Raw genomic sequence first — 15,262 nt, forward strand, 5'->3', positions numbered from 1 at the left:
AAACCCTGGATCATTGTTATTCTAACTTCCACAATGCATATAAGGCCCTCCCCCGCCCTCCTTTCAGAAAAGCTGACCTCGACTCCATTTTGTTGCTCCCAGCCTATAGACAGAGACTAAAACAGTAAGCTCCCGAGCTCAGGTCTGTTCAACGCAGGTCCGACCAATCTAATTCCATGCTTCAAGATTGCTTCGATCACGTGGATTGGGATATGCTCCGCATTGCGTCAAACAACAACATTGATGAATACGCTGATTCGGTGAGCGAGTTTATTAGCATCGGCGATGTCGTACCCACAGCAACTATTAAAACATTCCCAAACCAGAAACCGGGTATTAATGGCAGCATTCGAGCAAAACTGAAAGAGCGAACCATTGCTTTTAACCAGGGCAAGGTGACTGGAAACATGACCGAATACAAACAGTGTAGCTATTCCCTCAGCAAGGCAATCAAACAAGCTAAGCATCAGTATAGAGACAAAGTAGAGTCGCAATTCAACGGCTCAGACACAAGAGGTATGTGGCAGGGTCTACAGTCAATCACGGATTACAAAAAGAAAACCAGCCCCGTCACGGACCAGGATGTCTTGCTCCCAGACAGACTAAACAACTTCTTTGCTCACTTTGAGGACAATACAGTGCCACTGACACGGCCCGCTACCAAAACCTGCGGACTCTCCTTCACTGCAGCCGACGTAAGTAAAATTATTTAAACGTGTTAACCCTCGCAAGGCTGCAGGCCCAGACGGCATCCCCAGCCGCGTCCTCAGAGCATGCGCAGAACAGCTTGCTGCTGTGTTTACGGACATATTCAATCAATCCCCAGTCTGCTGTCCCCACATGCTTCATGAGGGCCACCATTTTTCCTGTTCCCAAGAAAGCTAAGGTAACTGAGCTAAATGACTACCACCCCGTAGCACTCACTTCAATCATCATTAAGTGCTTTGAGAGACTAGTCAAGGACCATATCACCTCCACCCTACCTGACACCCTAGACCCATTCCAATTTGCTTACCGCCCCAATAGGTCCACAGACGACGCAATCGCAACCACACTGCACACTGCCCTAACCCACCTGGACAAGAGGAATAACTACGTGAGAATTCTGTTCATCGACTACAGCTCAGCATTTAACAGCATTGTACCCTCCAAACTCGTCGTCAAGCTCGAGGCCCTAGGTCTCGACCCCGCCCTGTGCAACTGGGTACTGGACTTCCTGACGGGCCACCCCCAGGTGGTGAGAGTAGGAAACAACATCTCCACCCCACTGATCCTCAACACTGGGGCCCCACAAGGGTGCGTTCTGAACCCTCTCCTGTACTCCCTGTTCACCCACGACTGCGTGGCCATGCACGCCTCCAACTCAATCATCAAGTTTGCAGACGACACTACAGTGGTAGGCTTGATTACCAACAACAACGAGACAGCCTACAGGGAGGAGGTGAGGGCCCTCGGAGTGTGGTGTCAGGAAAAAAAACTCACATTCAACATCAACAAAACAAAGGAGATGATAGTGGACTTCAGGAAACAACAGAGGGAGCACCCCCCTATCCACATCGACTGGACAGTAGTGGAGAGGGTAGTAAGTTTTAAGTTCCTCGGCGTACACATCACAGACAAACTGAATTGGTCCACCCACACATGCGCAACAGCGCCTCTTCAACCTCAGGAGGCTGAAGAAATTTGGTTTGTCACCAAAAGCACTCAAGCTTTTACAGATGCACAATCGAGAGTATCCTGTCGGGCTGTATCACCTTCTGGTACGGCAACTGCTCCGCCCACAACCGTAAGGCTCTCCAGAGGGTAGTGAGGTCTGCACAACGCATCACCGGGGGCAAACTACCTGCCCTCCAGGACACCTACACCCCCCGATGTCACAGGAAGGTCATAAAGATCATCAAGGACAACAACCACCCGAGCCACTGCCTGTTCACCCCGCTATTATCCAGAAGGCGAGGTCAGTACAGGTGCATCAAAGCAGGGACCGAGAGACTGAAAAACAGCTTCTATCACAAGGCCATCAGACTGCCAACATACTGACTCAACTCCAGCCACTTTAATATTGGAAAAATTGATGTAAAAAATTTTTCACTCGCCACTTTAAACAATGCAACTTAAAATAATGTTTACATACCCTACATTACTCATCTCATATGTATATACTGTACTCTATACCATCTACTGCATCTTGCCATCTTTATGTAATACATGTATCACTAGCCACTTTAAACAATGCCACATTTATATGTTTATATACCCTACATTACTCATCTCATATGTATATTATACTGTACTCTATACCATCTACTGCATCTTGCCTATGCCGTTCTGTACCATCACTCATTCATATATCTTTATGTACATATTCTTCTTCCCTTTACACTTGTCGCTGTTGGGAAATTGTTAGGTTAGATTACTCGTTGGTTATTACTGCATTGTCGGAACTGCACAAGCATTTCGCTACACTCGCATTAACATCTGCTAACCATGTGTGTGTGACAAATAAAATTAGATTTGATTTGATCCTTCAGTGCATCCAGAGGATGTGTGAATGGGAGAGACATTTTGTGGTGAATGCACCGTCTAGCGCAGTCAGATGGAGAGACTGTAAAAAACGGTTGATGAATTGAAGACAGGCTACTGGGCAGTGTCTGGTCTGCTGGAAATCAATCTCTAAAATATTATTCACAGCTTGTACTATTTCCTTGACGTTTAATGAATGGATACATTACTGGACGAGGGTTGAAATTCAAACATCCTTGTTAGACTTTATACGGTAAAGAATTGATTAATTATAAGCCACTAATGCCACTCCTTGATTACTGCGTAAAAGACCATCAGATGGGACTAATTTAGCGATGTCATTTAAAATCGCCATGGTAATGCCGTGCAGATGGGTAGAGCTCCAATCTGCTGGAATAAGCATTTGATTTTCCAGCTGAGAGCTGCGTTGCTGTAACACACATTAATCTGCCCAACGCCAACCTTGTAAGTACGCCAACCAAAGTGGCAAAATGAGCGTTGCCATGGGAACCTCTTCCCTGGAAACCCCTGGCGGCTTGGCAATGTGCCAAACCAATGGTTGCTAGGGCACAGCTGTCAATCTCTGCCCGGGCCAGGCTGGTGTGCCAGGCGTGCCCCTGGCCCCTCCCAGTCGGGATGCATTACATTACGTGATTACATTACATTACGTAAACTACAGGCTAGTAACCTTCTCTAGGTTTCTCTACTCAAATGTGGAGTTTGAAATTTCAATCAAATGTTGCAGTAGGTTGAGAAGAAAATAGGCATAGCTCTAGTCATATCTATTTGCTGTACGTGGACTATATACAGCTATGTTAAAACCATAGAATACAGGAGTCTAGTTGTTGTACATGGGACTATAGACAGCTATGGTAAAAACCATAGAATCCAGGAGTCTCACAAGCAAACTGTAGTCACCACAGCACAATGAGTCATGAGTCATGCCAGAAACAGGGAGGTGAAGAGACCTGGTTCTCCATAAAGCAGATGGGATAGTAGAGCTTTTCTATAGAGGCAGCAAGACAGCTGTCTGTCAGACAGAAAACAGAAGATAAAACAGATTGAGAAACAGGAGACGTAAAAGACTGATGGGTGTTAGAAGGGATGATGATGACCCAGACCCAGGGTGCAGGGAGTGAGGGATGGAATGATGGATGGAGGTAGAGAGGAGGAGAGGATATTACCTCATGGCTGTTCTGCTGAGGACCAGGAAGACAGGAGAGGGCAGTCAGGTGATGGGTCCGGTCCCCACACTGAAACACAAAGAGTCACAAGGGCTTAGAGAGAGACGTACTGTAGAGGTGCAGCACTATAACTGCTGTGGAAAAACACAGTGTTGTTTTCCAGTCATATGATCGATGAGTGAGATATTTCTATTTGAATGAGGTAGATATTCCAGACAACAGATTATAAGTCAACTTCTTTCCAGAGGGGCGGAGATTCATAACATATGAATCATAACATAACAATTTCATCCAAGTGTCAAGTAAGTAATTGCACAGCTACTTAACGTAATACACACATTCAAATACCACTGCCAGTTTTTTGAAGTGATTATGATGACAGTGTGACATTTTAAATATCACCGTCAATTCTAACTGCTCAGCTTCAGAAGATAGATAAACACATGGTTCAGTATGACACATTACAGTTTACATCAGTATTTTGAATGAAATGGGAATTTACCACTGGGAAGTAGTTTCCTCTAACTTCCTGAGCTCTGACAGGTTTTCTTTGTCTCAGCATCTGGCACGGCATGTTAAACCAACGTGCCATATATGAGGACCAATTTTTAAACGTACACAGAATCGGGCCATGGTGGTGATGTGCACTTTTAATAGTCAATGTCAATATTTTGACACCAGTATATGGGCTCAGAGCAGAGAAACGTTCCATGCCCTATTTTCTATGGGTCAGAAAAAGGTCATTGCTAATGAGGGAAATGAAAAGCAGGCAAACACAGCTGCAATTAAAATGATCCAATTACACAATCAATTATCACCATCTACAGTAAATAAACAGGAAAAATAATGAAATGAATAATCATCTATCTACACTATACTGTGTGATCTGTACAAGGAGGTCATAAATACAGCACTATAGATAGAGTGTAAATGAATCAGAATAAATGTCATATGCAGAACTTCACCCAAATCCACATTCAGCATCTAAAGTGCCTGTCTCATTCAGTTCAAGTGCTTTCATTAATGCATTTATAAAATTTAGCCAGGTTGATTTACTTAATCATTGGTTAATTCACCACAATGCAAAATGGCAATATTTTGAACAGGCTATCCAGATTTAATTGGCCACTTGAAGAATTTTGACAATCATACGCAAATTTGAAAGTACCACTCAGGGAATGACATGGGATGTTTTGGTCAAATATATAGGCATTAAAAAAACAGATATTTCATGGTATTTGAAGTATCATAAATGTAGGGTGTTGAAATATAATCTGATTCACACCTCCTCGCCCTCTTTGATCTTTCAGGAAAGCATCTGGACACACATCTGCATACATGTCCAATCCCTAATATCAAAATAAGCCTCACTTTACCGTCTAAACAAACACGTGTCCTTTCCTCCCCATTCTCAATAATTAGAAGACACAGGACTCGGTGTATAAGCTGAGCCTCCTGCTTGTGCTTGATAAATATAACTTCAAACGGCACAGCAGCCAAACGGTTTCAGCTGGCCGGACTGGGAGGCACAATGACTATAATAACCCCCCCCCACCACCTGGGACACACATCCTAGTTCACTTATCCTCCTCCCTGAGAGAGAGAGAGAGAGAGAGAGAGAGAGAGAGAGAGAGAGGGAGAGAAAGAGAGGCAGGGAGAGAGGGAGGGAGAGAGAAAGAAAGAGAGAGCGAGCGAGCTTTCATGTCTGTGTGCACATGTGTCTTTGTCTCAGTATGCCTCCCTCCCCCTCCCTCCCCCTCCACGACTCTCCATCTCCATGTCTGTGTACACAGCGTCTGTATAGAGGAACCTTTTGTACCTCAGTTTTAGAGAGGAAATGCACCCCCCTGCCCCCTCCTTCGACTACTTGCCCCTCGCCCCTTGCCTCTTTCCCCCTTCCATTCGCCCCTCAAATGTAATGCCTGATTGACCACAGCACCCCTTCGGGAGGTCAAAGGGCAGACAAAACAGTCTGGTGTCATGGCAACCTGACTGCCACCATCTAGAATGGTTAGGGGATGAGGGGGAGGGTCAAAGGAGCTGTCAGTCAAACCATTTTCAATCCCGCAACAGGTTTACAAAGGTTGAGGCGAAACACACGCACTCACACATGCCTGCATAGAGGCTTATAGTGCACCTGCATCCCCGAAACATTGTAAAGCTTTATAAATCAGTGTCCATTCTACCAAACGTCTTATTTAATACAAATGATTTCTGAATTAGGTAGTAATGTATAACTGTAGACTTACAAGTCTGTAAAATGAGGATCACATAGGTAGTTACTCTGGTATAAAGCTTAGTGTGTTTTACACAAAAAGGTGATGAGTGCTCACTACACTGCAGAAGTTAACCTTAACCCTCTTAATATGTCAAATGTATGCATGCATGACTGTAAATCGCTTTGGATAAAAGCGTCTGCTAAATGGCATGTATTATATTATACTATTAACATACAGCCGATTTCTGACTACTGGACTTTCTGACTACTCCCTCACACTTTCTCTCAGAAATCTGTGCATATGTGTGGCTGTGTAAACATCCTATATGAACATGCTGCTTTAGTTGGACTAGTAAATGGGCAAAAAAAATACATAATTTTACATAAAATGCAATTAACACGATTTTACACATAAATTGACATATGGAGTGTGTGCGTGTGTCTATGTGTACGTGTGTGTCAGACTCTCTTGAGTGAGAGGGTCTTTGTTGCTGCTCATTGCAGTGGCAGTGGGGGACTTTAGAGGGGAGTGTAGGGGGGAGTTTAGAGCGATAAATGGGAGGCAAATGCATTCAGATCAATAGTTAGCTGAGAAAGGGTGAGAGTGGGGTTGAGAGAAGTGAGGGAGTGAGAGAGTGAGAGGGAGGGAGGGAGAGTGGAGGAGGGGAATAAAGGGCCTGATTAATCATTCCTGTATTGTTATTGACTTTCTGTTAAAGAGGTGACTCAGACCCAGAATTATGTGCCTCTGTGTGTGTGTGTGTGTGTGTGTGTGTGTGTGTGTGTGTGTGTGTGTGTGTGTGTGTGTGTGTGTGTGTGTGCGTGCGCGTGTGTGTGTGCGTGTGTGTGTGTGTGTGTGTGTGTGTGTGTGTGTGCGTGTGTGCACAGTGCACAGAGTCAGAGAGTACAAAACCATCAATTACAGCCTTGAAAAGCAAGGGCCTTACCACATACATAAGCAGTGTGCGGAATTTAGGGGGTTGGGGTCTATTCTACCTTGTCTATACAGTTCTGTTCTTTGGTGATTTATCCTCCTATAGTATAGTCATCTTGAACAGGCCTAGACAACGCAATACATTTCCTGAAATACAAAATATCAAATTGCTAATTAGAAAGGTTATATTTTCGGACAGAGAGCGGGATGGGGACTGGACGGGAAGTCCCCTGTGAAGGGTTAATGAACAGCACCTGACGAGCCACTAGACACAACAGAGAGAAGAGAGAAGAGGGGGAAGGAGGAAGTAGAGGAGCAGAGAAGAGGAGGGGAAGGGGAGTGTTGCATTTCCCGGCCTGACATCTGACCCATTGTCCGGGGTCTGGGAGGTTTGGGAGGGCACGGATAGACACACTGCAGCTGAGCACGGGTCAGCCCTCGTGGAGGGAGGGCTGGGCCTGTCCCCTTCAAAGCCAGATTTCCAATCAAATCTCTGGAAATAAATCTATTTCCATAGCTATTCTGAAAAGTTAAATGCTGACCTTTTTTGACTTACCTCCAAACACACTTTCAAATTGAATTGTCTGATTGCTTCTTTGAGCCAAGTAGCCATCCAAACGCTACATGGTCAAGCCCTCATGCTATTTTAAATAGTAAAATGTGTAAATGCAATTAATATTGACCTAATTGCTTCTCAATTATGCTATCATAACACAAATGTCTGATTTGACCAAACAGCACAATTACCCCCCAATTAATACCACTTTTACAAAAAAGCCCACAGCCGGAAGAGGGCAGCTGCATAGACGGAATGAAAAGTGCCATTCAACTTTACCTTGAACTTGAACAATGCGTCTGGTGTTTGTTCTGGGGTCTTTTCCTGACCTCTCCTTCTCTCTGAGGAACCTCTGAAGCATGAAGCGACCAACCCCAGGCTCTCGTTTCATCTCCCAGCCCTGACCCCCGCAGAAACTCCTATAGCCCCACTGCCACCACAACCAACCGCCCAGACACAATCAGGAGGCTTTACTTCACGATTCACAATCAATTACTACTAAGTTGGTTTGCTTTGTCACAATATTGTACAGGGGGTATCACAACAGTCTTTTAAATTGGGGATTCTGCAGCCATGACAGTGGGAACTGGAAGTTAGAACTCAGAAACGGGCCAGCGTCCATGGCAGTCCAGCCAGCCACTATAAGATATACACAGTCACACACTGGCATAGTTATTAGGGTAGATCTAGATTAGGGCAGAGAGATATACATGTAGTTCAGAGAGCTGTGTCTCTCTGAAAACACAGACATCAAACACAGAGCACTTGCTGGGACACAATGCAATGTGGAACAGGGAGCAGGAGGGAAATGAGGTAGCGGGGTCTGACATCACCTCTCTGTCTCTCTAGTTGTTCTCTCCTCTTTACCCCACTACATGTACAGTGGGGAGAACAAGTATTTGATACACTGCCGATTTTGCAGGTTTCCCTACTTACAAAGCATGTAGAGGTCTGTAATTTTTATCATATGTACACTTCAACTGTGAGAGATGGAATCTAAAACAAAAATCCAGAAAATCACATTGTAAGATTTTTAAGCAATTAATTTGCATTTTATTGCATGACATAAGTATTTGATCACCTACCAACCAGTAAGAATTCCGGCTCTCACAGACATGTTATTTTTTCTTTAAGAAGCCCATCTGTTCTCCACTCATTACCTGTATTAACTGCACCTGTTTGAACTCATTACCTGTATAAAAGACACCTGTCCACACACTCAATCAAACAGACTCCAACCTCTCCACAATGGCCAAGACCAGAGAGCTGTGTAAGGACATCGGGAATAAAATTGTAGACCTGCACAAGGCTGGGATGGGCTACAGGACAATAGGCAAGCAGCTTGGTGAGAAGGCAACAACTGTTGGCTCAATTATTAGAAAATGGAAGAAGTTCAAGATGACGGTCAATCACCCTCTGTCTGGGGCTCCATGCAAGATCTCACCTCGTGGGGCATCAATGATCATAAGGAAGGTGAGGGATCAGCCCAGAACTACACGGCAGGACCTGGTCAATGACCTGAAGAGAGCTGGGACCACAGTCTCAAAGAAAACCATTAGTAACACACCATGCCATCATGGATTAAAATCCTGCAGTGCACGCAAGGTCCCCCTGCTCAAGCCAGCACATGTCCAGGCCCATCTGAAGTTTGCCAATGACCATCTGGATGATCCAGAGGAGGAATGGGAGAAGGTCATGTGGTCTGATGAGACAAAAATAGAGCTTTTTGGTCTAAACTCCACTCGCCGTGTTTGGAGGAAGAAGAAGGATGAGTACAACCCCAAGAACACCATTCCAACCGTGAAGCATGGAGGTGGAAACATTATTCTTTGGGGATGCTTTTCTGCAAAGGGGACAGGACGACTGCACCGTATTGAGGGGAGGATGGATGGGGCCATGTATCACGAGATCTTGGCCAACAACCTCCTTCCCTCAGTAAGAGCATTGAAGATGGGTCGTGGCTGGGTCTTCCAGCATGACAACGACCCGAAACACACAGCCAGGGAAACTAAGGAGTGGCTCCGTAAGAAGCATCTCAAGGTCCTGGAGTGGCCTAGCCAGTCTCCAGACCTGAACCCAATAGAAAATCTTTGGAGTGAGCTGAAAGTCCGTATTGCCCAGCGACAGCCCCGAAACCTGAAGGATCTGGAGAAGGTCTGCATGGAGGAGTGGGCCAAAATCCCTGCTGCAGTGTGTGCAAACCTGGTCAAGAACTACAGGAAATGTATGATCTCTGTAATTGCAAACAAAGGTTTCTGTACCAAATATTAAGTTCTGCTTTTCTGATGTATCAAATACTTATGCCATGCAATAAAATGCAAATGAATTACTTAAAAATCATACAATGTGGTTTTCTGGATTTTTGTTTTAGATTCCGTCTCTCACAGTTGAAGTGTACCTATGATAAAAATTACAGACATTTACCTGCTTTGTAAGTAGAAAAACCTGCAAAATCGGCAGTGTATCAAATACTTGTTCTCCCCACTGTACATGTTAGTAATTTAGCAGACACTCTCATCCAGAGATACTTACAGTAGCGAGTGCTTACATGAACTTTTTTCCCATACTGGTCCCCTGTGGGAATGGAATCCACTATCCTGGCGCTGCTCTACCAACTGAGCAGCACTACCTCCCTGTGCTTCTGACACCATTCTTTGCCTTCCTCTGCCTCTTCGCCTCCCCTCCTTCCTTCCTCCTCTCCACCCTTCCTCTGCCTCTTCGCCTCCCCTCCTCTCTCCGTCTGGCACTAGGGCCCATAGCACCAAAGGGTGTTGCTCTGTAAATACGGCCGGCTAGCGCCACCAATGGTACTGCAGAGCATAGCTGAGCAGAAAATAGGGGTAGACTGTGAAGGCTTGTGAGCCGTGTCAATATGGCAGCCAGACAGCCAGCCAGCAGGCCTGACTCACAGTCACACCACACCAACGCTACACGCCATGAGTTATCTGATAGACAGTATCGGCCGCTGACTGTGTATGCCATGTTTATGGCTGTATATGTTTCTGTGTGCCATCTTAATAGTGTTCTGTGTTTGCTTCACAGAAAGCTTCTCTGGGAGCTCCCCCCAGTCTGTCAGACAGTCTTGTGGATGACCCGAGATAGTTCTGGAATTTTTGCCTCAGCAGGAAGGTATGCTGGCATTTGACGATCAGCAATATGAATATCAATGTTAGTAGGAGCTGAATCAGTGGTGTCTGACCATGATAGTCCAGAGGGACATGTGAGGAAGATGTCATGTACGCTAGATGATAAGAACAGGTAGAATCTGGTGACAAAGACAATGACCATTCCTCAGGAACCGAGCTCAATTAATCATAGATGACTAGAAACACTGAAAGCAGGAGTGAGAGCTGTGCTGCTAGATTTATATAACACACGCATGCGCACCAGCATACACACACACACGCACACACACACACACGCACACACAGTCTCCCCGTCTCGCTTCCCTTTCAACCCACCCCCAACACCTCGGGCCTTAGATGTCTGTGAGAGAGGGAGAAGGGAGAGGATTAGGATCAGAACTAGAGAAGGGAACAGAGAGAAAGAAAGAAAGAAAGTAAGAAAGAAAGAAAGAGGGACGGAGGAAGGGGGAGGAAACATGGTGAGACTGAGAAGGATCAGGAGAGAGAGGGAAGGAGGGAGGGAGGCCGGGTGGGGGAGGAGAGAGACAGACATGGTGGAGAGGGAGAAGAGAGAGCAGAGAGTTTGCCGAGGTAAGAGGCAAAGCTGTGACCTACTAATGCAGAACTGAGGAATTCTCACTGCTGACTCGAAACACATTCCTCCCGCCTGTACAGTTTAACCCCCACACCACCACCACTACCACTGCCTCAATCTACAGTGCAAATACAGGACAAAACTACACTAAACAATCTTCACAAAAATGTAAAAACTGTACAGTATCACCAGAATGTAGCCATTCATACACCCATCAAATTACGAGGGGTTGCCCATGAAGAGAAAGACCCTAACTCCGAGAGAAGGTAATATTGTGTCCGAACAATGACAATGGTGTAATTTGAAGTGATGTGTGTAATTCAAGGTAAAACACATTTTTGAAGGTATTAGAACATCAATTACTGAACACAATGGCATAAATACTTCAGAAGAGGTATGAAGAGTTGATAGTTAAAGAGGCTTTCTAGTTCTATCAAAATGTAAAACATTCTGGATACATAATACCTGACTTATCATAATACCTTTTCACCTTTAAAGTAAGAATGGACTATTATCTCAACTAAGAATGAATGATTAGTAGGCCGAAATTGATTTGGTTAATCAAAACATTTCAAAATATTATCTTTAATTTCATACTGGGATGGACATACTGTATATACCCTGATATACGTAAAGTAAATTCCAGCCTAAGTCTAAGTTATTAACTAACCCATTAATTAACCTAACCTAAACCAACCCAGACCAGAATGTACTGGAACCCCCCCCCCCACAAAGCTCTTATACATCAATGTACTCAAATACAGCTTGGACTTAAGTGTTAGTACAATATACAATATGGACACATCAAATTCAATTGAAAAATAATTTGGGTTCCATTTTATTGACGAAACGAGGTGTGCTGCCGAGTGCTCTAAAACATATGAGTTAGTAACTCAATTTACCCACGGCGACAGACACACAGAGACACTGGAGGACTGAAGCACTGCATGAAAACCCCCCCACAAATAATTCAGTATTCATGAAAAAGGCCCCTATTAGGCAATATGAATCCAACCAGAACTCACAGCTCGTCTGGTTCTGCCTTGTTTCAGCGGTCTGTGTCCTTGTCAAGCTGAAGCAGACACATAGTGACACAACTGGAACAATGATTCCGGGGGGGGGTTTCTCTCCCGGACCCTGAGAGTGGGAATACATCAATGATGGTCACATGCGGCTTTTTTCTATCTATGCCCCAATCAGTCAGTCAGTCAGTCAGTCAGTCAGTCAGTCAGTCAGTCAGTCATTCCCGCCATAGTGGACCCAGTAGCTTGTTGTACCTTCTGTAGCAGGCTAGTAGCCCACCCCCTCTCAGAGGCAGACAAGTACTAGCTGTATAATTGATAGTGCTGGCTGAGTTACGCTTCATAAAGGGAAGCACATTACTGGCCTCCTCCACCGCAGCACTGATGCTGAGACGGCTGGCAGAGCCTGAGCAACTGATGTCAAGCTAGAGCCGGTTCAAAAATGTAACGGCTGGTAACTGATCTGTGGCATTCCATCATCACAGGCCGTATATCTAGCAGCACTGACTGACCTCTCTATCATTTATTTCTATTGTCATATGAGGTGTGAGACCGTGGATCCACCATGTCGTCATAGTGTGATACTGTGCGATTTTGGACTAGCAAACAACACATTTTAATTTCCAAAAAGTACTACAGTGTACAATGCCTTTTCATCAAGATGAAAATACAAAATGACAAATACAGTAAACATATGATTATCTACTCTGAGTCTTTTGTTTTTACACAAACCTTAAACTATAAAGGCTTAGTTTGCTTATGTGTTGAGATGATGGTATAAACTATATAGACTATCACCTTCAGCGAGACTGGGGGAAGGACAAGAGAGCACCGTTACGCCGTGCTTTCAGTCCACCTGATAAGACAATAGAGTAGAGATCTCAGTCAGGCCTTTCAGAAAGCCAGTCAGCCAGGCTTTCTTTTCAGCCCTTCTACCCACTATTAACCAAGCCTGCAGGCGCCTAGCAGTGGGGTGTCTAGGCCTGAGCTCCATACTTAAGTCCCCAGCTTAACCTCCATTCAGACACAAAGCCCCTTAGCCATGGCTATCAGGACCACGTCCATCCCCGCCGTCACCCTCAGACAACTCCCAATAGGGGTACCCCCCTCTCCGTCCCTTCACCAATTTTACACCCTGGCAGGGCGACATCTGGGGGTGTCTTTGTGCGCCCGCGAAGAGGTCGAGGTACGGGGCCGAGAGCACATAGCGGGTCTCCATTGAGATGTACAGGGCGGCTAAGAGCTGGGATGGAATAAGAATATAACACACACATCCATGTACACACAGAACACACTCTGGCCTCTGAAATTAAGTATGAACGGAGGGACACAACGACTTGTGTAAATCTAACAGTGGAAGCGAGGGTGGAAGCCAATAGCATGGGGACGGACAGAGAAGGCCCACAGAGATTGCTGTAAGTTAGACTGCCGTCCGTATTAGTCGATAAATAGAGAAGCACATTCAGAAGAGATGTGTTTATGTACAGACTAACAGACAGATGTATTGAGGACACAAACAGACAGGAAGTAGGGGAGAACGAGGAGCGAGTTAGAGAGAGAGCAGTGGGGATACCCCTATAATAGAACTACATTCACTTCACAATGTCGCCTTTTTACCAGTTAAATATTATGTCAAACTCATCATAATGACTCCAAACTGTGCAGAAAATATGCATACAATAATTGAACGAAGCTTACGGCGATAAAACACTTACATACCCATACACACGAAGATTAAACAAACAAAAAAACGGAGGAAAATGACCCCCCCCTCCCCCTCCCCCTTCTTCCCTCCCTTTCGGCCTCACTACTGGGCCCCAATTTCAGTTTCACCTTTTCCAACATAGTTTTCAATAGGAAAATCCAAGCAAAAATATCAAAACTTACAATTTAAAAAAGCAATCATGGCATTTAATTTGGGCGAGAGAGAAACGTGGAAGGACGGAGGAAAACCTTCCGATGAGAGCGAGAGGAAGGAAAGGGTTCTAAAGTACACACATGGACAGAGACACGTTTTAAAAACAAGAAGAAAGACAAGCAACGCTGAAAACCCTAGAAGACATGGAAAGAGAAACCCATGAGATAGATAGAGAAACATAATAATCAGAAACCCTTAAAAAGAAAGTATGTGAATAACAAAAGGATGAGAAAAATACCAGCAGAGGTCGGATGAGTCTGGCAATATTTTCCCCCTTTTTCCTGCGTTTTTGCCCGATTCCACCTCGATCATCCCTCGATCCTTGTTGCTCTCTTCTTTCTCCCTCTCCTCGTTGCTTTGCCTCTCGTGTTGCAGCCTAACTCCAGTCTTCTCTAGTCCTCTCCCCTCTCTCTCTCCTTTTCTGCCTCCTCATCTCCCCTTCACGCAGACACCTTTCTCTTATTTCTTTCCCCTCTTCCTAGATCTTTCTTGGAAGAGAGCAGAGGGTTAAAGAAAGAAAAGGTCTGGTGGAAAAGCAGACAGTAAGAAATCAAAGCAGAAAAGGCAGCAAAGTGGAGGCAGGCTGTTGGCAAGAGGTACGCTGCTCCTGGCTCTGTATATGGGATAGCACACGCTGGATCAGCACAGAACTGGTTTCGCTGTACACTCGCTAAAGCACAAACACGCCACAGCCAGGGAAAAAAGTATTGGTGGTGTAGCGGAGAGAGCATGGAGAGAGAGAGAAAATGAGGGCGAGAGACGGAGGGAGGGTAAGAGGGCGTCAGTCATCTAGTGTGTGTGTGCAAGTGGGGTAGGAATGGAGGAGAGAGCGAGAGAGGGAGGGAGGGACAGGGCGAGAGAAATAGAGAAAAGGGGTGGTTCTGAAAAGAATATCTTAGGGGGAGGGTAAGAGGAGTGTATAAGTGGAGAGAGGGAAGGGGAGGGGATGGACATTTTTTCTCTCTATTTTCCGTTCATAATTTTTTCTCCAATTTCACCCATTTTTTTAAACGACCCTCATGCTCTCTCCCCCGTCCTCAGCTGCTTTGTCAGTAGTTCAGCCTCTCGCCTTCCCGTTTCTCCTTCCCTTCCTCTCTCCCTTTGTCCAACTCAGGAACATTTCTCTGGCCGTGCACTTGAACTCTGAAAGCTTTCCTCAGTCGATTTCCCCTTTGCTGGCCCCCCAG

At 45.2% G+C, this 15,262-nt stretch overlaps 1 long non-coding RNA gene across 1 annotated transcript in view; it reads right to left on the reverse strand.

The window, feature by feature from the left end:
- The window catches only part of LOC121841401, a 29,266-nt gene extending 14,399 nt beyond the window's left edge, over positions 1 to 14,867 (reverse strand). The window contains exons 1-2 of the long non-coding RNA XR_006080419.1: positions 14,314 to 14,867; positions 3,708 to 3,776 (exon numbers count right to left, since the gene is read on the reverse strand). This is a non-coding gene — a long non-coding RNA (uncharacterized LOC121841401). The remainder of the gene's footprint in view (positions 1 to 3,707; positions 3,777 to 14,313) is intronic.
- Positions 14,868 to 15,262: the final 395 nt, after the last annotated feature.

The sequence above is a fragment of the Oncorhynchus tshawytscha genome, linkage group LG03, assembly GCF_018296145.1.
Source record: "Oncorhynchus tshawytscha isolate Ot180627B linkage group LG03, Otsh_v2.0, whole genome shotgun sequence".
In the NCBI taxonomy this organism is placed as follows: domain Eukaryota; kingdom Metazoa; phylum Chordata; class Actinopteri; order Salmoniformes; family Salmonidae; genus Oncorhynchus; species Oncorhynchus tshawytscha.